This window comes from Schistocerca cancellata, unplaced genomic scaffold (assembly GCF_023864275.1).
Source record: "Schistocerca cancellata isolate TAMUIC-IGC-003103 unplaced genomic scaffold, iqSchCanc2.1 HiC_scaffold_163, whole genome shotgun sequence".
Taxonomy (NCBI): Eukaryota; Metazoa; Arthropoda; class Insecta; order Orthoptera; family Acrididae; genus Schistocerca; species Schistocerca cancellata.
Window position 1 is genome coordinate 66 of NW_026046202.1, and position 24,613 is coordinate 24,678.

Sequence of the window (24,613 nt, forward strand, 5' to 3'; positions counted from 1 at the left end):
CAGCGCTGCTCTAGTAGCTCCGAACGGCCGCCCACGGCGTCTCGGACACGCCGGTCAGGCCCGCGCCCGTCTCGCAGATGTTTCTCGTGCTTGTGCTATCATATGGGCCGCGACCCGAGCGGCAGCGAGCGGCAGTCGAGCAAAGTCGGGACAAGTCGGGACGGGAGGGGGGACAGGCGCGAATGCAAATGCACCGCGCAAATTACGCATAAATCTGGAAGCGCGGCGTGTGTCAGGCAGGTGAGAAAGCTTCCGTCGGTCCAGCAGGACACGGCAACACCCCGCGCAGTCCCCCCGCCGCCCGGCCGCGCGCAAGCCCTGCGCCGGATAACAGGAACAAGGTGCGTCGCAGCGGGTGTCGGAGGCCGCACGCACCAAACGAATGACAGGCGGTGCATCGAGCAGCTGTGTTGTGCGTCTCACCTACGTTCGGCAGTCGCCTATGAGACGCCGAGGCGAGCGCGCACTCCGCGCCACCTTCGAGGTGGAAAGACGCGCTTTGCGTCAAATGTGCCACGGAAAGCAGCGATTGCGTGTGTTGGGAGAAGAGGCGAATGCTTCTTCTGTGGTGCGGCTACAGTATAAGGACGCCAACGGCCATACCATGTTGAATACACCGGTTCTCGTCCGATCACCGAAGTTAAGCAACATCGGGCCCGGTTAGTACTTGGATGGGTGACCGCCTGGGAACACCGGGTGCTGTTGGCTCTATCTCATTTTTTCATTTTTACGTCGCTACACCTGCCAGGCTCTTTTTCATACTAACTATCAGGTGTGACAAAGATGCTTCCACAAGCATTTTCAACTACTGTATCAAACGTAAGATACGAAATTACGGTAATGAACTCGGTTTTGAGTAAGAATGCGCGAAGGAAGACTGCTAGGAACTCGTTGAAAATGACAAAACACTACCAATCGACAGATGTGTTCTTGAAATGCGTCAGAGCCTACTGTTACGTAGCAGTGCTAAATTCCGAAAACTAACTAAATATATATAAAAAAAAAAAAATCAACCGTTCTCGAGCCATCACCCAAGTTAAACAACAACGTTAGTAATCGGATCGGTGACTGCCTGGGACCTCTGGCTGTCTTCATATTTTGCTTTCTTGTCGCCACCCCCGCCAGCCCTCTCTTCATGCTACCTTTCCGATGCGACGAAGATGTTTCCACAATGACTTAAATCTGTTGTAATAAGCAACAGATACGATATTAGGGAACTCAGTTTGAAGAAGCGTGTGCCAAGGAAGATTTCCAAAGTGTCTCTGGAAATAACAAAACAGTATGAAGCGGCAGAAATGTTGCGAAATACGTCAGGGCTTATTGTTTTGTAGCAGTGTACATGCGCAAATTTGTAAACAAAAATTTATCTTTCGTCGCAACAAGAGATGGATGCTTTGTCGAACCGCCTGTGTCTTCTGTGCTTGATTTCGCACCTTTCCACGGCACGGCACAGCGCTGCTCTAGTAGCTCCGAACGGCCGCCCACGGCGTCTCGGACACGCCGGTCAGGCCCGCGCCCGTCTCGCAGATGTTTCTCGTGCTTGTGCTATCATATGGGCCGCGACCCGAGCGGCAGCGAGCGGCAGTCGAGCAAAGTCGGGACAAGTCGGGACGGGAGGGGGGACAGGCGCGAATGCAAATGCACCGCGCAAATTACGCATAAATCTGGAAGCGCGGCGTGTGTCAGGCAGGTGAGAAAGCTTCCGTCGGTCCAGCAGGACACGGCAACACCCCGCGCAGTCCCCCCCGCCGCCCGGCCGCGCGCAAGCCCTGCGCCGGATAACAGGAACAAGGTGCGTCGCCAGCGGGTGTCGGAGGCCGCACGCACCAAACGAATGACAGGCGGTGCATCGAGCAGCTGTGTTGTGCGTCTCACCTACGTTCGGCAGTCGCCTATGAGACGCCGAGGCGAGCGCGCACTCCGCGCCACCTTCGAGGTGGAAAGACGCGCTTTGCGTCAAATGTGCCACGGAAAGCAGCGATTGCGTGTGTTGGGAGAAGAGGCGAATGCTTCTTCTGTGGTGCGGCTACAGTATAAGGACGCCAACGGCCATACCATGTTGAATACACCGGTTCTCGTCCGATCACCGAAGTTAAGCAACATCGGGCCCGGTTAGTACTTGGATGGGTGACCGCCTGGGAACACCGGGTGCTGTTGGCTCTATCTCATTTTTTCATTTTTACGTCGCTACACCTGCCAGGCCTCTTTTTCATACTAACTATCAGGTGTGACAAAGATGCTTCCACAAGCATTTTCAACTACTGTATCAAACGTAAGATACGAAATTACGGTAATGAACTCGGTTTGAGTAAGAATGCGCGAAGGAAGACTGCTAGGAACTCGTTGAAAATGACAAAACACTACCAATCGACAGATGTGTTCTTGAAATGCGTCAGAGCCTACTGTTACGTAGCAGTGCTAAATTCCGAAAACTAACTAAATATATATAAAAAAAAAAAAATCAACCGTTCTCGAGCCATCACCCAAGTTAAACAACAACGTTAGTAATCGGATCGGTGACTGCCTGGGACCTCTGGCTGTCTTCATATTTTGCTTTCTTGTCGCCACCCCCGCCAGCCCTCTCTTCATGCTACCTTTCCGATGCGACGAAGATGTTTCCACAATGACTTAAATCTGTTGTAATAAGCAACAGATACGATATTAGGGAACTCAGTTTGAAGAAGCGTGTGCCAAGGAAGATTTCCAAAGTGTCTCTGGAAATAACAAAACAGTATGAAGCGGCAGAAATGTTGCGAAATACGTCAGGGCTTATTGTTTTGTAGCAGTGTACATGCGCAAATTTGTAAACAAAAATTTATCTTTCGTCGCAACAAGAGATGGATGCTTTGTCGAACCGCCTGTGTCTTCTGTGCTTGATTTCGCACCTTTCCACGGCACGGCACAGCGCTGCTCTAGTAGCTCCGAACGGCCGCCCACGGCGTCTCGGACACGCCGGTCAGGCCCGCGCCCGTCTCGCAGATGTTTCTCGTGCTTGTGCTATCATATGGGCCGCGACCCGAGCGGCAGCGAGCGGCAGTCGAGCAAAGTCGGGACAAGTCGGGACGGGAGGGGGGACAGGCGCGAATGCAAATGCACCGCGCAAATTACGCATAAATCTGGAAGCGCGGCGTGTGTCAGGCAGGTGAGAAAGCTTCCGTCGGTCCAGCAGGACACGGCAACACCCCGCGCAGTCCCCCCGCCGCCCGGCCGCGCGCAAGCCCTGCGCCGGATAACAGGAACAAGGTGCGTCGCCAGCGGGTGTCGGAGGCCGCACGCACCAAACGAATGACAGGCGGTGCATCGAGCAGCTGTGTTGTGCGTCTCACCTACGTTCGGCAGTCGCCTATGAGACGCCGAGGCGAGCGCGCACTCCGCGCCACCTTCGAGGTGGAAAGACGCGCTTTGCGTCAAATGTGCCACGGAAAGCAGCGATTGCGTGTGTTGGGAGAAGAGGCGAATGCTTCTTCTGTGGTGCGGCTACAGTATAAGGACGCCAACGGCCATACCATGTTGAATACACCGGTTCTCGTCCGATCACCGAAGTTAAGCAACATCGGGCCCGGTTAGTACTTGGATGGGTGACCGCCTGGGAACACCGGGTGCTGTTGGCTCTATCTCATTTTTTCATTTTTACGTCGCTACACCTGCCAGGCCTCTTTTTCATACTAACTATCAGGTGTGACAAAGATGCTTCCACAAGCATTTTCAACTACTGTATCAAACGTAAGATACGAAATTACGGTAATGAACTCGGTTTGAGTAAGAATGCGCGAAGGAAGACTGCTAGGAACTCGTTGAAAATGACAAAACACTACCAATCGACAGATGTGTTCTTGAAATGCGTCAGAGCCTACTGTTACGTAGCAGTGCTAAATTCCGAAAACTAACTAAATATATATAAAAAAAAAAAAATCAACCGTTCTCGAGCCATCACCAAGTTAAACAACAACGTTAGTAATCGGATCGGTGACTGCCTGGGACCTCTGGCTGTCTTCATATTTTGCTTTCTTGTCGCCACCCCCGCCAGCCCTCTCTTCATGCTACCTTTCCGATGCGACGAAGATGTTTCCACAATGACTTAAATCTGTTGTAATAAGCAACAGATACGATATTAGGGAACTCAGTTTGAAGAAGCGTGTGCCAAGGAAGATTTCCAAAGTGTCTCTGGAAATAACAAAACAGTATGAAGCGGCAGAAATGTTGCGAAATACGTCAGGGCTTATTGTTTTGTAGCAGTGTACATGCGCAAATTTGTAAACAAAAATTTATCTTTCGTCGCAACAAGAGATGGATGCTTTGTCGAACCGCCTGTGTCTTCTGTGCTTGATTTCGCACCTTTCCACGGCACGGCACAGCGCTGCTCTAGTAGCTCCGAACGGCCGCCCACGGCGTCTCGGACACGCCGGTCAGGCCCGCGCCCGTCTCGCAGATGTTTCTCGTGCTTGTGCTATCATATGGGCCGCGACCCGAGCGGCAGCGAGCGGCAGTCGAGCAAAGTCGGGACAAGTCGGGACGGGAGGGGGGACAGGCGCGAATGCAAATGCACCGCGCAAATTACGCATAAATCTGGAAGCGCGGCGTGTGTCAGGCAGGTGAGAAAGCTTCCGTCGGTCCAGCAGGACACGGCAACACCCCGCGCAGTCCCCCCGCCGCCCGGCCGCGCGCAAGCCCTGCGCCGGATAACAGGAACAAGGTGCGTCGCCAGCGGGTGTCGGAGGCCGCACGCACCAAACGAATGACAGGCGGTGCATCGAGCAGCTGTGTTGTGCGTCTCACCTACGTTCGGCAGTCGCCTATGAGACGCCGAGGCGAGCGCGCACTCCGCGCCACCTTCGAGGTGGAAAGACGCGCTTTGCGTCAAATGTGCCACGGAAAGCAGCGATTGCGTGTGTTGGGAGAAGAGGCGAATGCTTCTTCTGTGGTGCGGCTACAGTATAAGGACGCCAACGGCCATACCATGTTGAATACACCGGTTCTCGTCCGATCACCGAAGTTAAGCAACATCGGGCCCGGTTAGTACTTGGATGGGTGACCGCCTGGGAACACCGGGTGCTGTTGGCTCTATCTCATTTTTTCATTTTTACGTCGCTACACCTGCCAGGCCTCTTTTTCATACTAACTATCAGGTGTGACAAAGATGCTTCCACAAGCATTTTCAACTACTGTATCAAACGTAAGATACGAAATTACGGTAATGAACTCGGTTTGAGTAAGAATGCGCGAAGGAAGACTGCTAGGAACTCGTTGAAAATGACAAAACACTACCAATCGACAGATGTGTTCTTGAAATGCGTCAGAGCCTACTGTTACGTAGCAGTGCTAAATTCCGAAAACTAACTAAATATATATAAAAAAAAAAAAATCAACCGTTCTCGAGCCATCACCCAAGTTAAACAACAACGTTAGTAATCGGATCGGTGACTGCCTGGGACCTCTGGCTGTCTTCATATTTTGCTTTCTTGTCGCCACCCCCGCCAGCCCTCTCTTCATGCTACCTTTCCGATGCGACGAAGATGTTTCCACAATGACTTAAATCTGTTGTAATAAGCAACAGATACGATATTAGGGAACTCAGTTTGAAGAAGCGTGTGCCAAGGAAGATTTCCAAAGTGTCTCTGGAAATAACAAAACAGTATGAAGCGGCAGAAATGTTGCGAAATACGTCAGGGCTTATTGTTTTGTAGCAGTGTACATGCGCAAATTTGTAAACAAAAATTTATCTTTCGTCGCAACAAGAGATGGATGCTTTGTCGAACCGCCTGTGTCTTCTGTGCTTGATTTCGCACCTTTCCACGGCACGGCACAGCGCTGCTCTAGTAGCTCCGAACGGCCGCCCACGGCGTCTCGGACACGCCGGTCAGGCCCGCGCCCGTCTCGCAGATGTTTCTCGTGCTTGTGCTATCATATGGGCCGCGACCCGAGCGGCAGCGAGCGGCAGTCGAGCAAAGTCGGGACAAGTCGGGACGGGAGGGGGGACAGGCGCGAATGCAAATGCACCGCGCAAATTACGCATAAATCTGGAAGCGCGGCGTGTGTCAGGCAGGTGAGAAAGCTTCCGTCGGTCCAGCAGGACACGGCAACACCCCGCGCAGTCCCCCCGCCGCCCGGCCGCGCGCAAGCCCTGCGCCGGATAACAGGAACAAGGTGCGTCGCCAGCGGGTGTCGGAGGCCGCACGCACCAAACGAATGACAGGCGGTGCATCGAGCAGCTGTGTTGTGCGTCTCACCTACGTTCGGCAGTCGCCTATGAGACGCCGAGGCGAGCGCGCACTCCGCGCCACCTTCGAGGTGGAAAGACGCGCTTTGCGTCAAATGTGCCACGGAAAGCAGCGATTGCGTGTGTTGGGAGAAGAGGCGAATGCTTCTTCTGTGGTGCGGCTACAGTATAAGGACGCCAACGGCCATACCATGTTGAATACACCGGTTCTCGTCCGATCACCGAAGTTAAGCAACATCGGGCCCGGTTAGTACTTGGATGGGTGACCGCCTGGGAACACCGGGTGCTGTTGGCTCTATCTCATTTTTTCATTTTTACGTCGCTACACCTGCCAGGCCTCTTTTTCATACTAACTATCAGGTGTGACAAAGATGCTTCCACAAGCATTTTCAACTACTGTATCAAACGTAAGATACGAAATTACGGTAATGAACTCGGTTTGAGTAAGAATGCGCGAAGGAAGACTGCTAGGAACTCGTTGAAAATGACAAAACACTACCAATCGACAGATGTGTTCTTGAAATGCGTCAGAGCCTACTGTTACGTAGCAGTGCTAAATTCCGAAAACTAACTAAATATATATAAAAAAAAAAAAATCAACCGTTCTCGAGCCATCACCCAAGTTAAACAACAACGTTAGTAATCGGATCGGTGACTGCCTGGGACCTCTGGCTGTCTTCATATTTTGCTTTCTTGTCGCCACCCCCGCCAGCCCTCTCTTCATGCTACCTTTCCGATGCGACGAAGATGTTTCCACAATGACTTAAATCTGTTGTAATAAGCAACAGATACGATATTAGGGAACTCAGTTTGAAGAAGCGTGTGCCAAGGAAGATTTCCAAAGTGTCTCTGGAAATAACAAAACAGTATGAAGCGGCAGAAATGTTGCGAAATACGTCAGGGCTTATTGTTTTGTAGCAGTGTACATGCGCAAATTTGTAAACAAAAATTTATCTTTCGTCGCAACAAGAGATGGATGCTTTGTCGAACCGCCTGTGTCTTCTGTGCTTGATTTCGCACCTTTCCACGGCACGGCACAGCGCTGCTCTAGTAGCTCCGAACGGCCGCCCACGGCGTCTCGGACACGCCGGTCAGGCCCGCGCCCGTCTCGCAGATGTTTCTCGTGCTTGTGCTATCATATGGGCCGCGACCCGAGCGGCAGCGAGCGGCAGTCGAGCAAAGTCGGGACAAGTCGGGACGGGAGGGGGGACAGGCGCGAATGCAAATGCACCGCGCAAATTACGCATAAATCTGGAAGCGCGGCGTGTGTCAGGCAGGTGAGAAAGCTTCCGTCGGTCCAGCAGGACACGGCAACACCCCGCGCAGTCCCCCCGCCGCCCGGCCGCGCGCAAGCCCTGCGCCGGATAACAGGAACAAGGTGCGTCGCCAGCGGGTGTCGGAGGCCGCACGCACCAAACGAATGACAGGCGGTGCATCGAGCAGCTGTGTTGTGCGTCTCACCTACGTTCGGCAGTCGCCTATGAGACGCCGAGGCGAGCGCGCACTCCGCGCCACCTTCGAGGTGGAAAGACGCGCTTTGCGTCAAATGTGCCACGGAAAGCAGCGATTGCGTGTGTTGGGAGAAGAGGCGAATGCTTCTTCTGTGGTGCGGCTACAGTATAAGGACGCCAACGGCCATACCATGTTGAATACACCGGTTCTCGTCCGATCACCGAAGTTAAGCAACATCGGGCCCGGTTAGTACTTGGATGGGTGACCGCCTGGGAACACCGGGTGCTGTTGGCTCTATCTCATTTTTTCATTTTTACGTCGCTACACCTGCCAGGCCTCTTTTTCATACTAACTATCAGGTGTGACAAAGATGCTTCCACAAGCATTTTCAACTACTGTATCAAACGTAAGATACGAAATTACGGTAATGAACTCGGTTTGAGTAAGAATGCGCGAAGGAAGACTGCTAGGAACTCGTTGAAAATGACAAAACACTACCAATCGACAGATGTGTTCTTGAAATGCGTCAGAGCCTACTGTTACGTAGCAGTGCTAAATTCCGAAAACTAACTAAATATATATAAAAAAAAAAAAATCAACCGTTCTCGAGCCATCACCCAAGTTAAACAACAACGTTAGTAATCGGATCGGTGACTGCCTGGGACCTCTGGCTGTCTTCATATTTTGCTTTCTTGTCGCCACCCCCGCCAGCCCTCTCTTCATGCTACCTTTCCGATGCGACGAAGATGTTTCCACAATGACTTAAATCTGTTGTAATAAGCAACAGATACGATATTAGGGAACTCAGTTTGAAGAAGCGTGTGCCAAGGAAGATTTCCAAAGTGTCTCTGGAAATAACAAAACAGTATGAAGCGGCAGAAATGTTGCGAAATACGTCAGGGCTTATTGTTTTGTAGCAGTGTACATGCGCAAATTTGTAAACAAAAATTTATCTTTCGTCGCAACAAGAGATGGATGCTTTGTCGAACCGCCTGTGTCTTCTGTGCTTGATTTCGCACCTTTCCACGGCACGGCACAGCGCTGCTCTAGTAGCTCCGAACGGCCGCCCACGGCGTCTCGGACACGCCGGTCAGGCCCGCGCCCGTCTCGCAGATGTTTCTCGTGCTTGTGCTATCATATGGGCCGCGACCCGAGCGGCAGCGAGCGGCAGTCGAGCAAAGTCGGGACAAGTCGGGACGGGAGGGGGGACAGGCGCGAATGCAAATGCACCGCGCAAATTACGCATAAATCTGGAAGCGCGGCGTGTGTCAGGCAGGTGAGAAAGCTTCCGTCGGTCCAGCAGGACACGGCAACACCCCGCGCAGTCCCCCCGCCGCCCGGCCGCGCGCAAGCCCTGCGCCGGATAACAGGAACAAGGTGCGTCGCCAGCGGGTGTCGGAGGCCGCACGCACCAAACGAATGACAGGCGGTGCATCGAGCAGCTGTGTTGTGCGTCTCACCTACGTTCGGCAGTCGCCTATGAGACGCCGAGGCGAGCGCGCACTCCGCGCCACCTTCGAGGTGGAAAGACGCGCTTTGCGTCAAATGTGCCACGGAAAGCAGCGATTGCGTGTGTTGGGAGAAGAGGCGAATGCTTCTTCTGTGGTGCGGCTACAGTATAAGGACGCCAACGGCCATACCATGTTGAATACACCGGTTCTCGTCCGATCACCGAAGTTAAGCAACATCGGGCCCGGTTAGTACTTGGATGGGTGACCGCCTGGGAACACCGGGTGCTGTTGGCTCTATCTCATTTTTTCATTTTTACGTCGCTACACCTGCCAGGCCTCTTTTTCATACTAACTATCAGGTGTGACAAAGATGCTTCCACAAGCATTTTCAACTACTGTATCAAACGTAAGATACGAAATTACGGTAATGAACTCGGTTTGAGTAAGAATGCGCGAAGGAAGACTGCTAGGAACTCGTTGAAAATGACAAAACACTACCAATCGACAGATGTGTTCTTGAAATGCGTCAGAGCCTACTGTTACGTAGCAGTGCTAAATTCCGAAAACTAACTAAATATATATAAAAAAAAAAAAATCAACCGTTCTCGAGCCATCACCCAAGTTAAACAACAACGTTAGTAATCGGATCGGTGACTGCCTGGGACCTCTGGCTGTCTTCATATTTTGCTTTCTTGTCGCCACCCCCGCCAGCCCTCTCTTCATGCTACCTTTCCGATGCGACGAAGATGTTTCCACAATGACTTAAATCTGTTGTAATAAGCAACAGATACGATATTAGGGAACTCAGTTTGAAGAAGCGTGTGCCAAGGAAGATTTCCAAAGTGTCTCTGGAAATAACAAAACAGTATGAAGCGGCAGAAATGTTGCGAAATACGTCAGGGCTTATTGTTTTGTAGCAGTGTACATGCGCAAATTTGTAAACAAAAATTTATCTTTCGTCGCAACAAGAGATGGATGCTTTGTCGAACCGCCTGTGTCTTCTGTGCTTGATTTCGCACCTTTCCACGGCACGGCACAGCGCTGCTCTAGTAGCTCCGAACGGCCGCCCACGGCGTCTCGGACACGCCGGTCAGGCCCGCGCCCGTCTCGCAGATGTTTCTCGTGCTTGTGCTATCATATGGGCCGCGACCCGAGCGGCAGCGAGCGGCAGTCGAGCAAAGTCGGGACAAGTCGGGACGGGAGGGGGGACAGGCGCGAATGCAAATGCACCGCGCAAATTACGCATAAATCTGGAAGCGCGGCGTGTGTCAGGCAGGTGAGAAAGCTTCCGTCGGTCCAGCAGGACACGGCAACACCCCGCGCAGTCCCCCCGCCGCCCGGCCGCGCGCAAGCCCTGCGCCGGATAACAGGAACAAGGTGCGTCGCCAGCGGGTGTCGGAGGCCGCACGCACCAAACGAATGACAGGCGGTGCATCGAGCAGCTGTGTTGTGCGTCTCACCTACGTTCGGCAGTCGCCTATGAGACGCCGAGGCGAGCGCGCACTCCGCGCCACCTTCGAGGTGGAAAGACGCGCTTTGCGTCAAATGTGCCACGGAAAGCAGCGATTGCGTGTGTTGGGAGAAGAGGCGAATGCTTCTTCTGTGGTGCGGCTACAGTATAAGGACGCCAACGGCCATACCATGTTGAATACACCGGTTCTCGTCCGATCACCGAAGTTAAGCAACATCGGGCCCGGTTAGTACTTGGATGGGTGACCGCCTGGGAACACCGGGTGCTGTTGGCTCTATCTCATTTTTTCATTTTTACGTCGCTACACCTGCCAGGCCTCTTTTTCATACTAACTATCAGGTGTGACAAAGATGCTTCCACAAGCATTTTCAACTACTGTATCAAACGTAAGATACGAAATTACGGTAATGAACTCGGTTTGAGTAAGAATGCGCGAAGGAAGACTGCTAGGAACTCGTTGAAAATGACAAAACACTACCAATCGACAGATGTGTTCTTGAAATGCGTCAGAGCCTACTGTTACGTAGCAGTGCTAAATTCCGAAAACTAACTAAATATATATAAAAAAAAAAAAATCAACCGTTCTCGAGCCATCACCCAAGTTAAACAACAACGTTAGTAATCGGATCGGTGACTGCCTGGGACCTCTGGCTGTCTTCATATTTTGCTTTCTTGTCGCCACCCCCGCCAGCCCTCTCTTCATGCTACCTTTCCGATGCGACGAAGATGTTTCCACAATGACTTAAATCTGTTGTAATAAGCAACAGATACGATATTAGGGAACTCAGTTTGAAGAAGCGTGTGCCAAGGAAGATTTCCAAAGTGTCTCTGGAAATAACAAAACAGTATGAAGCGGCAGAAATGTTGCGAAATACGTCAGGGCTTATTGTTTTGTAGCAGTGTACATGCGCAAATTTGTAAACAAAAATTTATCTTTCGTCGCAACAAGAGATGGATGCTTTGTCGAACCGCCTGTGTCTTCTGTGCTTGATTTCGCACCTTTCCACGGCACGGCACAGCGCTGCTCTAGTAGCTCCGAACGGCCGCCCACGGCGTCTCGGACACGCCGGTCAGGCCCGCGCCCGTCTCGCAGATGTTTCTCGTGCTTGTGCTATCATATGGGCCGCGACCCGAGCGGCAGCGAGCGGCAGTCGAGCAAAGTCGGGACAAGTCGGGACGGGAGGGGGGACAGGCGCGAATGCAAATGCACCGCGCAAATTACGCATAAATCTGGAAGCGCGGCGTGTGTCAGGCAGGTGAGAAAGCTTCCGTCGGTCCAGCAGGACACGGCAACACCCCGCGCAGTCCCCCCGCCGCCCGGCCGCGCGCAAGCCCTGCGCCGGATAACAGGAACAAGGTGCGTCGCCAGCGGGTGTCGGAGGCCGCACGCACCAAACGAATGACAGGCGGTGCATCGAGCAGCTGTGTTGTGCGTCTCACCTACGTTCGGCAGTCGCCTATGAGACGCCGAGGCGAGCGCGCACTCCGCGCCACCTTCGAGGTGGAAAGACGCGCTTTGCGTCAAATGTGCCACGGAAAGCAGCGATTGCGTGTGTTGGGAGAAGAGGCGAATGCTTCTTCTGTGGTGCGGCTACAGTATAAGGACGCCAACGGCCATACCATGTTGAATACACCGGTTCTCGTCCGATCACCGAAGTTAAGCAACATCGGGCCCGGTTAGTACTTGGATGGGTGACCGCCTGGGAACACCGGGTGCTGTTGGCTCTATCTCATTTTTTCATTTTTACGTCGCTACACCTGCCAGGCCTCTTTTTCATACTAACTATCAGGTGTGACAAAGATGCTTCCACAAGCATTTTCAACTACTGTATCAAACGTAAGATACGAAATTACGGTAATGAACTCGGTTTGAGTAAGAATGCGCGAAGGAAGACTGCTAGGAACTCGTTGAAAATGACAAAACACTACCAATCGACAGATGTGTTCTTGAAATGCGTCAGAGCCTACTGTTACGTAGCAGTGCTAAATTCCGAAAACTAACTAAATATATATAAAAAAAAAAAAATCAACCGTTCTCGAGCCATCACCCAAGTTAAACAACAACGTTAGTAATCGGATCGGTGACTGCCTGGGACCTCTGGCTGTCTTCATATTTTGCTTTCTTGTCGCCACCCCCGCCAGCCCTCTCTTCATGCTACCTTTCCGATGCGACGAAGATGTTTCCACAATGACTTAAATCTGTTGTAATAAGCAACAGATACGATATTAGGGAACTCAGTTTGAAGAAGCGTGTGCCAAGGAAGATTTCCAAAGTGTCTCTGGAAATAACAAAACAGTATGAAGCGGCAGAAATGTTGCGAAATACGTCAGGGCTTATTGTTTTGTAGCAGTGTACATGCGCAAATTTGTAAACAAAAATTTATCTTTCGTCGCAACAAGAGATGGATGCTTTGTCGAACCGCCTGTGTCTTCTGTGCTTGATTTCGCACCTTTCCACGGCACGGCACAGCGCTGCTCTAGTAGCTCCGAACGGCCGCCCACGGCGTCTCGGACACGCCGGTCAGGCCCGCGCCCGTCTCGCAGATGTTTCTCGTGCTTGTGCTATCATATGGGCCGCGACCCGAGCGGCAGCGAGCGGCAGTCGAGCAAAGTCGGGACAAGTCGGGACGGGAGGGGGGACAGGCGCGAATGCAAATGCACCGCGCAAATTACGCATAAATCTGGAAGCGCGGCGTGTGTCAGGCAGGTGAGAAAGCTTCCGTCGGTCCAGCAGGACACGGCAACACCCCGCGCAGTCCCCCCGCCGCCCGGCCGCGCGCAAGCCCTGCGCCGGATAACAGGAACAAGGTGCGTCGCCAGCGGGTGTCGGAGGCCGCACGCACCAAACGAATGACAGGCGGTGCATCGAGCAGCTGTGTTGTGCGTCTCACCTACGTTCGGCAGTCGCCTATGAGACGCCGAGGCGAGCGCGCACTCCGCGCCACCTTCGAGGTGGAAAGACGCGCTTTGCGTCAAATGTGCCACGGAAAGCAGCGATTGCGTGTGTTGGGAGAAGAGGCGAATGCTTCTTCTGTGGTGCGGCTACAGTATAAGGACGCCAACGGCCATACCATGTTGAATACACCGGTTCTCGTCCGATCACCGAAGTTAAGCAACATCGGGCCCGGTTAGTACTTGGATGGGTGACCGCCTGGGAACACCGGGTGCTGTTGGCTCTATCTCATTTTTTCATTTTTACGTCGCTACACCTGCCAGGCCTCTTTTTCATACTAACTATCAGGTGTGACAAAGATGCTTCCACAAGCATTTTCAACTACTGTATCAAACGTAAGATACGAAATTACGGTAATGAACTCGGTTTGAGTAAGAATGCGCGAAGGAAGACTGCTAGGAACTCGTTGAAAATGACAAAACACTACCAATCGACAGATGTGTTCTTGAAATGCGTCAGAGCCTACTGTTACGTAGCAGTGCTAAATTCCGAAAACTAACTAAATATATATAAAAAAAAAAAAATCAACCGTTCTCGAGCCATCACCCAAGTTAAACAACAACGTTAGTAATCGGATCGGTGACTGCCTGGGACCTCTGGCTGTCTTCATATTTTGCTTTCTTGTCGCCACCCCCGCCAGCCCTCTCTTCATGCTACCTTTCCGATGCGACGAAGATGTTTCCACAATGACTTAAATCTGTTGTAATAAGCAACAGATACGATATTAGGGAACTCAGTTTGAAGAAGCGTGTGCCAAGGAAGATTTCCAAAGTGTCTCTGGAAATAACAAAACAGTATGAAGCGGCAGAAATGTTGCGAAATACGTCAGGGCTTATTGTTTTGTAGCAGTGTACATGCGCAAATTTGTAAACAAAAATTTATCTTTCGTCGCAACAAGAGATGGATGCTTTGTCGAACCGCCTGTGTCTTCTGTGCTTGATTTCGCACCTTTCCACGGCACGGCACAGCGCTGCTCTAGTAGCTCCGAACGGCCGCCCACGGCGTCTCGGACACGCCGGTCAGGCCCGCGCCCGTCTCGCAGATGTTTCTCGTGCTTGTGCTATCATATGGGCCGCGACCCGAGCGGCAGCGAGCGGCAGTCGAGCAAAGTCGGGACAAGTCGGGACGGGAGGGGGGACAGGCGCGAATGCAAATGCACCGCGCAAATTACGCATAAATCTGGAAGCGCGGCGTGTGTCAGGCAGGTGAGAAAGCTTCCGTCGGTCCAGCAGGACACGGCAACACCCCGCGCAGTCCCCCCGCCGCCCGGCCGCGCGCAAGCCCTGCGCCGGATAACAGGAACAAGGTGCGTCGCCAGCGGGTGTCGGAGGCCGCACGCACCAAACGAATGACAGGCGGTGCATCGAGCAGCTGTGTTGTGCGTCTCACCTACGTTCGGCAGTCGCCTATGAGACGCCGAGGCGAGCGCGCACTCCGCGCCACCTTCGAGGTGGAAAGACGCGCTTTGCGTCAAATGTGCCACGGAAAGCAGCGATTGCGTGTGTTGGGAGAAGAGGCGAATGCTTCTTCTGTGGTGCGGCTACAGTATAAGGACGCCAACGGCCATACCATGTTGAATACACCGGTTCTCGTCCGATCACCGAAGTTAAGCAACATCGGGCCCGGTTAGTACTTGGATGGGTGACCGCCTGGGAACACCGGGTGCTGTTGGCTCTATCTCATTTTTTCATTTTTACGTCGCTACACCTGCCAGGCCTCTTTTTCATACTAACTATCAGGTGTGACAAAGATGCTTCCACAAGCATTTTCAACTACTGTATCAAACGTAAGATACGAAATTACGGTAATGAACTCGGTTTGAGTAAGAATGCGCGAAGGAAGACTGCTAGGAACTCGTTGAAAATGACAAAACACTACCAATCGACAGATGTGTTCTTGAAATGCGTCAGAGCCTACTGTTACGTAGCAGTGCTAAATTCCGAAAACTAACTAAATATATATAAAAAAAAAAAAATCAACCGTTCTCGAGCCATCACCCAAGTTAAACAACAACGTTAGTAATCGGATCGGTGACTGCCTGGGACCTCTGGCTGTCTTCATATTTTGCTTTCTTGTCGCCACCCCCACCAGCCCTCTCTTCATGCTACCTTTCCGATGCGACGAAGATGTTTCCACAATGACTTAAATCTGTTGTAATAAGCAACAGATACGATATTAGGGAACTCAGTTTGAAGAAGCGTGTGCCAAGGAAGATTTCCAAAGTGTCTCTGGAAATAACAAAACAGTATGAAGCGGCAGAAATGTTGCGAAATACGTCAGGGCTTATTGTTTTGTAGCAGTGTACATGCGCAAATTTGTAAACAAAAATTTATCTTTCGTCGCAACAAGAGATGGATGCTTTGTCGAACCGCCTGTGTCTTCTGTGCTTGATTTCGCACCTTTCCACGGCACGGCACAGCGCTGCTCTAGTAGCTCCGAACGGCCGCCCACGGCGTCTCGGACACGCCGGTCAGGCCCGCGCCCGTCTCGCAGATGTTTCTCGTGCTTGTGCTATCATATGGGCCGCGACCCGAGCGGCAGCGAGCGGCAGTCGAGCAAAGTCGGGACAAGTCGGGACGGGAGGGGGGACAGGCGCGAATGCAAATGCACCGCGCAAATTACGCATAAATCTGGAAGCGCGGCGTGTGTCAGGCAGGTGAGAAAGCTTCCGTCGGTCCAGCAGGACACGGCAACACCCCGCGCAGTCCCCCCGCCGCCCGGCCGCGCGCAAGCCCTGCGCCGGATAACAGGAACAAGGTGCGTCGCCAGCGGGTGTCGGAGGCCGCACGCACCAAACGAATGACAGGCGGTGCATCGAGCAGCTGTGTTGTGCGTCTCACCTACGTTCGGCAGTCGCCTATGAGACGCCGAGGCGAGCGCGCACTCCGCGCCACCTTCGAGGTGGAAAGACGCGCTTTGCGTCAAATGTGCCACGGAAAGCAGCGATTGCGTGTGTTGGGAGAAGAGGCGAATGCTTCTTCTGTGGTGCGGCTACAGTATAAGGACGCCAACGGCCATACCATGTTGAATACACCGGTTCTCGTCCGATCACCGAAGTTAAGCAACATCGGGCCCGGTTAGTACTTGGATGGGTGACCGCCTGGGAACACCGGGTGCTGTTGGCTCTATCTCATTTTTTCATTTTTACGTCGCTACACCTGCCAGGCCTCTTTTTCATACTAACTATCAGGTGTGACAAAGATGCTTCCACAAGCATTTTCAACTACTGTATCAAACGTAAGATACGAAATTACGGTAATGAACTCGGTTTGAGTAAGAATGCGCGAAGGAAGACTGCTAGGAACTCGTTGAAAATGACAAAACACTACCAATCGACAGATGTGTTCTTGAAATGCGTCAGAGCCTACTGTTACGTAGCAGTGCTAAATTCCGAAAACTAACTAAATATATATAAAAAAAAAAAAATCAACCGTTCTCGAGCCATCACCCAAGTTAAACAACAACGTTAGTAATCGGATCGGTGACTGCCTGGGACCTCTGGCTGTCTTCATATTTTGCTTTCTTGTCGCCACCCCCGCCAGCCCTCTCTTCATGCTACCTTTCCGATGCGACGAAGATGTTTCCACAATGACTTAAATCTGTTGTAATAAGCAACAGATACGATATTAGGGAACTCAGTTTGAAGAAGCGTGTGCCAAGGAAGATTTCCAAAGTGTCTCTGGAAATAACAAAACAGTATGAAGCGGCAGAAATGTTGCGAAATACGTCAGGGCTTATTGTTTTGTAGCAGTGTACATGCGCAAATTTGTAAACAAAAATTTATCTTTCGTCGCAACAAGAGATGGATGCTTTGTCGAACCGCCTGTGTCTTCTGTGCTTGATTTCGCACCTTTCCACGGCACGGCACAGCGCTGCTCTAGTAGCTCCGAACGGCCGCCCACGGCGTCTCGGACACGCCGGTCAGGCCCGCGCCCGTCTCGCAGATGTTTCTCGTGCTTGTGCTATCATATGGGCCGCGACCCGAGCGGCAGCGAGCGGCAGTCGAGCAAAGTCGGGACAAGTCGGGACGGGAGGGGGGACAGGCGCGAATGCAAATGCACCGCGCAAATTACGCATAAATCTGGAAGCGCGGCGTGTGTCAGGCAGGTGAGAAAGCTTCCGTCGGTCCAGCAGGACACGGCAACACCCCGCGCAGTCCCCCCGCCGCCCGGCCGCGCGCAAGCCCTGCGCCGGATAACAGGAACAAGGTGCGTCGCCAGCGGGTGTCGGAGGCCGCACGCACCAAACGAATGACAGGCGGTGCATCGAGCAGCTGTGTTGTGCGTCTCACCTACGTTCGGCAGTCGCCTATGAGACGCCGAGGCGAGCGCGCACTCCGCGCCACCTTCGAGGTGGAAAGACGCGCTTTGCGTCAAATGTGCCACGGAAAGCAGCGATTGCGTGTGTTGGGAGAAGAGGCGAATGCTTCTTCTGTGGTGCGGCTACAGTATAAGGACGCCAACGGCCATACCATGTTGAATACACCGGTTCTCGTCCGATCACCGAAGTTAAGCAACATCGGGCCCGGTTAGTACTTGGATGGGTGACCGCCTGGGAACACCGGGTGCTGTTGGCTCTATCTCATTTTTTCATTTTTACGTCGCTACACCTGCCAGGCCTCTTTTTCATACTAACTATCAGGTGTGACAAAGATGCTTCCACAAGCATTTTCAACTACTGTATCAAACGTAAGATACGAAATTACGGTAATGAACTCGGTTTGAGTAAGAATGCGCGAAGGAAGACTGCTAGGAACTCGTTGAAAATGACAAAACACTACCAATCGACAGATGTGTTCTTGAAATGCGTCAGAGCCTACTGTTACGTAGCAGTGCTAAATTCCGAAAACTAACTAAATATATATAAAAAAAAAAAAATCAACCGTTCTCGAGCCATCACCCAAGTTAAACAACAACGTTAGTAATCGGATCGGTGACTGCCTGGGACCTCTGGCTGTCTTCATATTTTGCTTTCTTGTCGCCACCCCCGCCAGCCCTCTCTTCATGCTACCTTTCCGATGCGACGAAGATGTTTCCACAATGACTTAAATCTGTTGTAATAAGCAACAGATACGATATTAGGGAACTCAGTTTGAAGAAGCGTGTGCCAAGGAAGATTTCCAAAGTGTCTCTGGAAATAACAAAACAGTATGAAGCGGCAGAAATGTTGCGAAATACGTCAGGGCTTATTGTTTTGTAGCAGTGTACATGCGCAAATTTGTAAACAAAAATTTATCTTTCGTCGCAACAAGAGATGGATGCTTTGTCGAACCGCCTGTGTCTTCTGTGCTTGATTTCGCACCTTTCCACGGCACGGCACAGCGCTGCTCTAGTAGCTCCGAACGGCCGCCCACGGCGTCTCGGACACGCCGGTCAGGCCCGCGCCCGTCTCGCAGATGTTTCTCGTGCTTGTGCTATCATATGGGCCGCGACCCGAGCGGCAGCGAGCGGCAGTCGAGCAAAGTCGGGACAAGTCGGGACGGGAGGGGGGACAGGCGCGAATGCAAATGCACCGCGCAAATTACGCATAAATCTGGAAGCGCGGCGTGTGTCAGGCAGGTGAGAAAGCTTCCGTCGGTCCAGCAGGACACGGCAACACCCCGCGCAGTCCCCCCGCCGCCCGGCCGCGCGCAAGCCCTGCGCCGGATAACAGGAACAAGGTGCGTCGCCAGCGGGTGTCGGAGGCCGCACGCACCAAACGAATGACAGGCGGTGCATCGAGCAGCTGTGTTGTGCGTCTCACCTACGTTCGGCAGTCGCCTATGAGACGCCGAGGCGAGCGCGCACTCCGCGCCACCTTCGAGGTGGAAAGACGCGCTTTGCGTCAAATGTGCCACGGAAAGCAGCGATTGCGTGTGTTGGGAGAAGAGGCGAATGCTTCTTCTGTGGTGCGGCTACAGTATAAGGACGCCAACGGCCATACCATGTTGAATACACCGGTTCTCGTCCGATCACCGAAGTTAAGCAACATCGGGCCCGGTTAGTACTTGGATGGGTGACCGCCTGGGAACACCGGGTGCTGTTGGCTCTATCTCATTTTTTCATTTTTACGTCGCTACACCTGCCAGGCCTCTTTTTCATACTAACTATCAGGTGTGACAAAGATGCTTCCACAAGCATTTTCAACTACTGTATCAAACGTAAGATACGAAATTACGGTAATGAACTCGGTTTGAGTAAGAATGCGCGAAGGAAGACTGCTAGGAACTCGTTGAAAATGACAAAACACTACCAATCGACAGATGTGTTCTTGAAATGCGTCAGAGCCTACTGTTACGTAGCAGTGCTAAATTCCGAAAACTAACTAAATATATATAAAAAAAAAAAAATCAACCGTTCTCGAGCCATCACCCAAGTTAAACAACAACGTTAGTAATCGGATCGGTGACTGCCTGGGACCTCTGGCTGTCTTCATATTTTGCTTTCTTGTCGCCACCCCCGCCAGCCCTCTCTTCATGCTACCTTTCCGATGCGACGAAGATGTTTCCACAATGACTTAAATCTGTTGTAATAAGCAACAGATACGATATTAGGGAACTCAGTTTGAAGAAGCGTGTGCCAAGGAAGATTTCCAAAGTGTCTCTGGAAATAACAAAACAGTATGAAGCGGCAGAAATGTTGCGAAATACGTCAGGGCTTATTGTTTTGTAGCAGTGTACATGCGCAAATTTGTAAACAAAAATTTATCTTTCGTCGCAACAAGAGATGGATGCTTTGTCGAACCGCCTGTGTCTTCTGTGCTTGATTTCGCACCTTTCCACGGCACGGCACAGCGCTGCTCTAGTAGCTCCGAACGGCCGCCCACGGCGTCTCGGACACGCCGGTCAGGCCCGCGCCCGTCTCGCAGATGTTTCTCGTGCTTGTGCTATCATATGGGCCGCGACCCGAGCGGCAGCGAGCGGCAGTCGAGCAAAGTCGGGACAAGTCGGGACGGGAGGGGGGACAGGCGCGAATGCAAATGCACCGCGCAAATTACGCATAAATCTGGAAGCGCGGCGTGTGTCAGGCAGGTGAGAAAGCTTCCGTCGGTCCAGCAGGACACGGCAACACCCCGCGCAGTCCCCCCGCCGCCCGGCCGCGCGCAAGCCCTGCGCCGGATAACAGGAACAAGGTGCGTCGCCAGCGGGTGTCGGAGGCCGCACGCACCAAACGAATGACAGGCGGTGCATCGAGCAGCTGTGTTGTGCGTCTCACCTACGTTCGGCAGTCGCCTATGAGACGCCGAGGCGAGCGCGCACTCCGCGCCACCTTCGAGGTGGAAAGACGCGCTTTGCGTCAAATGTGCCACGGAAAGCAGCGATTGCGTGTGTTGGGAGAAGAGGCGAATGCTTCTTCTGTGGTGCGGCTACAGTATAAGGACGCCAACGGCCATACCATGTTGAATACACCGGTTCTCGTCCGATCACCGAAGTTAAGCAACATCGGGCCCGGTTAGTACTTGGATGGGTGACCGCCTGGGAACACCGGGTGCTGTTGGCTCTATCTCATTTTTTCATTTTTACGTCGCTACACCTGCCAGGCCTCTTTTTCATACTAACTATCAGGTGTGACAAAGATGCTTCCACAAGCATTTTCAACTACTGTATCAAACGTAAGATACGAAATTACGGTAATGAACTCGGTTTGAGTAAGAATGCGCGAAGGAAGACTGCTAGGAACTCGTTGAAAATGACAAAACACTACCAATCGACAGATGTGTTCTTGAAATGCGTCAGAGCCTACTGTTACGTAGCAGTGCTAAATTCCGAAAACTAACTAAATATATATAAAAAAAAAAAAATCAACCGTTCTCGAGCCATCACCCAAGTTAAACAACAACGTTAGTAATCGGATCGGTGACTGCCTGGGACCTCTGGCTGTCTTCATATTTTGCTTTCTTGTCGCCACCCCCGCCAGCCCTCTCTTCATGCTACCTTTCCGATGCGACGAAGATGTTTCCACAATGACTTAAATCTGTTGTAATAAGCAACAGATACGATATTAGGGAACTCAGTTTGAAGAAGCGTGTGCCAAGGAAGATTTCCAAAGTGTCTCTGGAAATAACAAAACAGTATGAAGCGGCAGAAATGTTGCGAAATACGTCAGGGCTTATTGTTTTGTAGCAGTGTACATGCGCAAATTTGTAAACAAAAATTTATCTTTCGTCGCAACAAGAGATGGATGCTTTGTCGAACCGCCTGTGTCTTCTGTGCTTGATTTCGCACCTTTCCACGGCACGGCACAGCGCTGCTCTAGTAGCTCCGAACGGCCGCCCACGGCGTCTCGGACACGCCGGTCAGGCCCGCGCCCGTCTCGCAGATGTTTCTCGTGCTTGTGCTATCATATGGGCCGCGACCCGAGCGGCAGCGAGCGGCAGTCGAGCAAAGTCGGGACAAGTCGGGACGGGAGGGGGGACAGGCGCGAATGCAAATGCACCGCGCAAATTACGCATAAATCTGGAAGCGCGGCGTGTGTCAGGCAGGTGAGAAAGCTTCCGTCGGTCCAGCAGGACACGGCAACACCCCGCGCAGTCCCCCCGCCGCCCGGCCGCGCGCAAGCCCTGCGCCGGATAACAGGAACAAGGTGCGTCGCCAGCGGGTGTCGGAGGCCGCACGCACCAAACGAATGACAGGCGGTGCATCGAGCAGCTGTGTTGTGCGTCTCACCTACGTTCGGCAGTCGCCTATGAGACGCCGAGGCGAGCGCGCACTCCGCGCCACCTTCGAGGTGGAAAGACGCGCTTTGCGTCAAATGTGCCACGGAAAGCAGCGATTGCGTGTGTTGGGAGAAGAGGCGAATGCTTCTTCTGTGGTGCGGCTACAGTATAAGGACGCCAACGGCCATACCATGTTGAATACACCGGTTCTCGTCCGATCACCGAAGTTAAGCAACATCGGGCCCGGTTAGTACTTGGATGGGTGACCGCCTGGGAACACCGGGTGCTGTTGGCTCTATCTCATTTTTTCATTTTTACGTCGCTACACCTGCCAGGCCTCTTTTTCATACTAACTATCAGGTGTGACAAAGATGCTTCCACAAGCATTTTCAACTACTGTATCAAACGTAAGATACGAAATTACGGTAATGAACTCGGTTTGAGTAAGAATGCGCGAAGGAAGACTGCTAGGAACTCGTTGAAAATGACAAAACACTACCAATCGACAGATGTGTTCTTGAAATGCGTCAGAGCCTACTGTTACGTAGCAGTGCTAAATTCCGAAAACTAACTAAATATATATAAAAAAAAAAAAATCAACCGTTCTCGAGCCATCACCCAAGTTAAACAACAACGTTAGTAATCGGATCGGTGACTGCCTGGGACCTCTGGCTGTCTTCATATTTTGCTTTCTTGTCGCCACCCCCGCCAGCCCTCTCTTCATGCTACCTTTCCGATGCGACGAAGATGTTTCCACAATGACTTAAATCTGTTGTAATAAGCAACAGATACGATATTAGGGAACTCAGTTTGAAGAAGCGTGTGCCAAGGAAGATTTCCAAAGTGTCTCTGGAAATAACAAAACAGTATGAAGCGGCAGAAATGTTGCGAAATACGTCAGGGCTTATTGTTTTGTAGCAGTGTACATGCGCAAATTTGTAAACAAAAATTTATCTTTCGTCGCAACAAGAGATGGATGCTTTGTCGAACCGCCTGTGTCTTCTGTGCTTGATTTCGCACCTTTCCACGGCACGGCACAGCGCTGCTCTAGTAGCTCCGAACGGCCGCCCACGGCGTCTCGGACACGCCGGTCAGGCCCGCGCCCGTCTCGCAGATGTTTCTCGTGCTTGTGCTATCATATGGGCCGCGACCCGAGCGGCAGCGAGCGGCAGTCGAGCAAAGTCGGGACAAGTCGGGACGGGAGGGGGGACAGGCGCGAATGCAAATGCACCGCGCAAATTACGCATAAATCTGGAAGCGCGGCGTGTGTCAGGCAGGTGAGAAAGCTTCCGTCGGTCCAGCAGGACACGGCAACACCCCGCGCAGTCCCCCCGCCGCCCGGCCGCGCGCAAGCCCTGCGCCGGATAACAGGAACAAGGTGCGTCGCCAGCGGGTGTCGGAGGCCGCACGCACCAAACGAATGACAGGCGGTGCATCGAGCAGCTGTGTTGTGCGTCTCACCTACGTTCGGCAGTCGCCTATGAGACGCCGAGGCGAGCGCGCACTCCGCGCCACCTTCGAGGTGGAAAGACGCGCTTTGCGTCAAATGTGCCACGGAAAGCAGCGATTGCGTGTGTTGGGAGAAGAGGCGAATGCTTCTTCTGTGGTGCGGCTACAGTATAAGGACGCCAACGGCCATACCATGTTGAATACACCGGTTCTCGTCCGATCACCGAAGTTAAGCAACATCGGGCCCGGTTAGTACTTGGATGGGTGACCGCCTGGGAACACCGGGTGCTGTTGGCTCTATCTCATTTTTTCATTTTTACGTCGCTACACCTGCCAGGCCTCTTTTTCATACTAACTATCAGGTGTGACAAAGATGCTTCCACAAGCATTTTCAACTACTGTATCAAACGTAAGATACGAAATTACGGTAATGAACTCGGTTTGAGTAAGAATGCGCGAAGGAAGACTGCTAGGAACTCGTTGAAAATGACAAAACACTACCAATCGACAGATGTGTTCTTGAAATGCGTCAGAGCCTACTGTTACGTAGCAGTGCTAAATTCCGAAAACTAACTAAATATATATAAAAAAAAAAAAATCAACCGTTCTCGAGCCATCACCCAAGTTAAACAACAACGTTAGTAATCGGATCGGTGACTGCCTGGGACCTCTGGCTGTCTTCATATTTTGCTTTCTTGTCGCCACCCCCGCCAGCCCTCTCTTCATGCTACCTTTCCGATGCGACGAAGATGTTTCCACAATGACTTAAATCTGTTGTAATAAGCAACAGATACGATATTAGGGAACTCAGTTTGAAGAAGCGTGTGCCAAGGAAGATTTCCAAAGTGTCTCTGGAAATAACAAAACAGTATGAAGCGGCAGAAATGTTGCGAAATACGTCAGGGCTTATTGTTTTGTAGCAGTGTACATGCGCAAATTTGTAAACAAAAATTTATCTTTCGTCGCAACAAGAGATGGATGCTTTG

The 24,613-nt window shown here is 52.1% G+C and overlaps 17 non-coding genes across 17 annotated transcripts; all 17 read left to right on the top strand.

The window, feature by feature from the left end:
* Positions 1 to 589: 589 nt before the first annotated feature.
* LOC126112415 (5S ribosomal RNA) lies at positions 590 to 708 on the top strand. The gene has a single exon (XR_007524426.1). It is a non-coding gene; the product is annotated as a 5S ribosomal RNA (ribosomal RNA).
* Positions 709 to 2,041: 1,333 nt separating this feature from the next.
* On the top strand, positions 2,042 to 2,160 carry LOC126112427 (5S ribosomal RNA). Its single transcript, XR_007524437.1, has one exon. It is a non-coding gene; the product is annotated as a 5S ribosomal RNA (ribosomal RNA).
* Positions 2,161 to 3,492: 1,332 nt separating this feature from the next.
* LOC126112431 (5S ribosomal RNA) lies at positions 3,493 to 3,611 on the top strand. The gene has a single exon (XR_007524440.1). It is a non-coding gene; the product is annotated as a 5S ribosomal RNA (ribosomal RNA).
* Positions 3,612 to 4,942: 1,331 nt separating this feature from the next.
* LOC126112432 (5S ribosomal RNA) lies at positions 4,943 to 5,061 on the top strand. The gene has a single exon (XR_007524441.1). It is a non-coding gene; the product is annotated as a 5S ribosomal RNA (ribosomal RNA).
* A 1,332-nt stretch (positions 5,062 to 6,393) lies between these two features.
* Positions 6,394 to 6,512, top strand: LOC126112433 (5S ribosomal RNA). Its single transcript, XR_007524442.1, has one exon. It is a non-coding gene; the product is annotated as a 5S ribosomal RNA (ribosomal RNA).
* A 1,332-nt stretch (positions 6,513 to 7,844) lies between these two features.
* On the top strand, positions 7,845 to 7,963 carry LOC126112416 (5S ribosomal RNA). Its single transcript, XR_007524427.1, has one exon. It is a non-coding gene; the product is annotated as a 5S ribosomal RNA (ribosomal RNA).
* A 1,332-nt stretch (positions 7,964 to 9,295) lies between these two features.
* On the top strand, positions 9,296 to 9,414 carry LOC126112418 (5S ribosomal RNA). Its single transcript, XR_007524428.1, has one exon. It is a non-coding gene; the product is annotated as a 5S ribosomal RNA (ribosomal RNA).
* Positions 9,415 to 10,746: 1,332 nt separating this feature from the next.
* Positions 10,747 to 10,865, top strand: LOC126112419 (5S ribosomal RNA). The gene has a single exon (XR_007524429.1). It is a non-coding gene; the product is annotated as a 5S ribosomal RNA (ribosomal RNA).
* Positions 10,866 to 12,197: 1,332 nt separating this feature from the next.
* Positions 12,198 to 12,316, top strand: LOC126112420 (5S ribosomal RNA). Its single transcript, XR_007524430.1, has one exon. It is a non-coding gene; the product is annotated as a 5S ribosomal RNA (ribosomal RNA).
* Positions 12,317 to 13,648: 1,332 nt separating this feature from the next.
* Positions 13,649 to 13,767, top strand: LOC126112421 (5S ribosomal RNA). Its single transcript, XR_007524431.1, has one exon. It is a non-coding gene; the product is annotated as a 5S ribosomal RNA (ribosomal RNA).
* Positions 13,768 to 15,099: 1,332 nt separating this feature from the next.
* On the top strand, positions 15,100 to 15,218 carry LOC126112422 (5S ribosomal RNA). The gene has a single exon (XR_007524432.1). It is a non-coding gene; the product is annotated as a 5S ribosomal RNA (ribosomal RNA).
* A 1,332-nt stretch (positions 15,219 to 16,550) lies between these two features.
* Positions 16,551 to 16,669, top strand: LOC126112423 (5S ribosomal RNA). The gene has a single exon (XR_007524433.1). It is a non-coding gene; the product is annotated as a 5S ribosomal RNA (ribosomal RNA).
* A 1,332-nt stretch (positions 16,670 to 18,001) lies between these two features.
* On the top strand, positions 18,002 to 18,120 carry LOC126112424 (5S ribosomal RNA). Its single transcript, XR_007524434.1, has one exon. It is a non-coding gene; the product is annotated as a 5S ribosomal RNA (ribosomal RNA).
* A 1,332-nt stretch (positions 18,121 to 19,452) lies between these two features.
* LOC126112425 (5S ribosomal RNA) lies at positions 19,453 to 19,571 on the top strand. Its single transcript, XR_007524435.1, has one exon. It is a non-coding gene; the product is annotated as a 5S ribosomal RNA (ribosomal RNA).
* A 1,332-nt stretch (positions 19,572 to 20,903) lies between these two features.
* On the top strand, positions 20,904 to 21,022 carry LOC126112426 (5S ribosomal RNA). Its single transcript, XR_007524436.1, has one exon. It is a non-coding gene; the product is annotated as a 5S ribosomal RNA (ribosomal RNA).
* A 1,332-nt stretch (positions 21,023 to 22,354) lies between these two features.
* Positions 22,355 to 22,473, top strand: LOC126112429 (5S ribosomal RNA). Its single transcript, XR_007524438.1, has one exon. It is a non-coding gene; the product is annotated as a 5S ribosomal RNA (ribosomal RNA).
* Positions 22,474 to 23,805: 1,332 nt separating this feature from the next.
* Positions 23,806 to 23,924, top strand: LOC126112430 (5S ribosomal RNA). The gene has a single exon (XR_007524439.1). It is a non-coding gene; the product is annotated as a 5S ribosomal RNA (ribosomal RNA).
* The last annotated feature ends 689 nt before the right edge of the window (positions 23,925 to 24,613 follow it).